The sequence below is a fragment of the Etheostoma spectabile genome, chromosome 21 (genome assembly GCF_008692095.1).
Source record: "Etheostoma spectabile isolate EspeVRDwgs_2016 chromosome 21, UIUC_Espe_1.0, whole genome shotgun sequence".
Classification (NCBI taxonomy): domain Eukaryota; kingdom Metazoa; phylum Chordata; class Actinopteri; order Perciformes; family Percidae; genus Etheostoma; species Etheostoma spectabile.
The window spans coordinates 13845404-13846208 of NC_045753.1; the positions used below are offsets into that span (position 1 = coordinate 13845404).

At 38.5% G+C, this 805-nt stretch overlaps 1 protein-coding gene across 2 annotated transcripts in view; it reads right to left on the minus strand.

Moving 5' to 3' along the window:
* Positions 1 to 805, minus strand: part of LOC116671409 (glutamate receptor ionotropic, NMDA 2C) — a 52005-nt gene that overhangs the window by 16819 nt on the left and 34381 nt on the right. The window lies entirely within an intron of this gene.

Below are 805 nucleotides of genomic sequence, written 5' to 3' on the forward strand. Positions count from 1 at the left end.
CACTCTTAATCAATGCTCTACCTAACTCAAATCAGCTGATGGAGGAGTTCACCTTCCTGCTAAACCAATGAGAATCGTACACAAATGGCAATCACAGAGTCACAACCCTGCTTTAAATAATCGTTTCTACCTTTGCTATTCAGCTGTTGTTGCAGGCAAAGAGTACAACCCTCCACCCCCCCTTCCACCTTCAGTCATCTCCTCCAGCTGACCGGTCTGGAACCTCCTTTGGTCTGGCCTTTGGGCTTCTTTGTCACCACCACCGTCGATGTATATATACAGTATAAATATATATATATGAAAGATTCGTATAGCGATGGAGTCTAACTGCCAAAGACATACTATTTGAGCTGTACAATAAATCTTATTTGCATATCTGCAAACATGATTGAAATACCACTCAATAGCAACTGGGTTGACATCAGTGATACATCTTGCTTTCTATTTTACAATTAAAACAAGAGATAGGCTGATAGAATATGACTGTTGTTGGACAGACACCATGTATCATTCCACATTTCATGGATCCAAAGAGGAAAAACAGCCTGTTTAATCTTCAAAACAGTGCATTTTAGCCATTATAAATTTATATAACTTATTCTCAGTTCACACTAGAGCATGTAATCCAGTGACTGGTCTGAATACACCAAAATTCGGTTTCACACGTTGTCCTTCTCCCTTTTGATGGGACTCGTGACTTAAAGCTAATTTGAAGATTTGAAAACTGCTCTCTCTTGGGGAAATTAAGCTGAAATTAAGCTCATGCTATCTGGTGGCAGCTGTTAATATATATATATATATATAT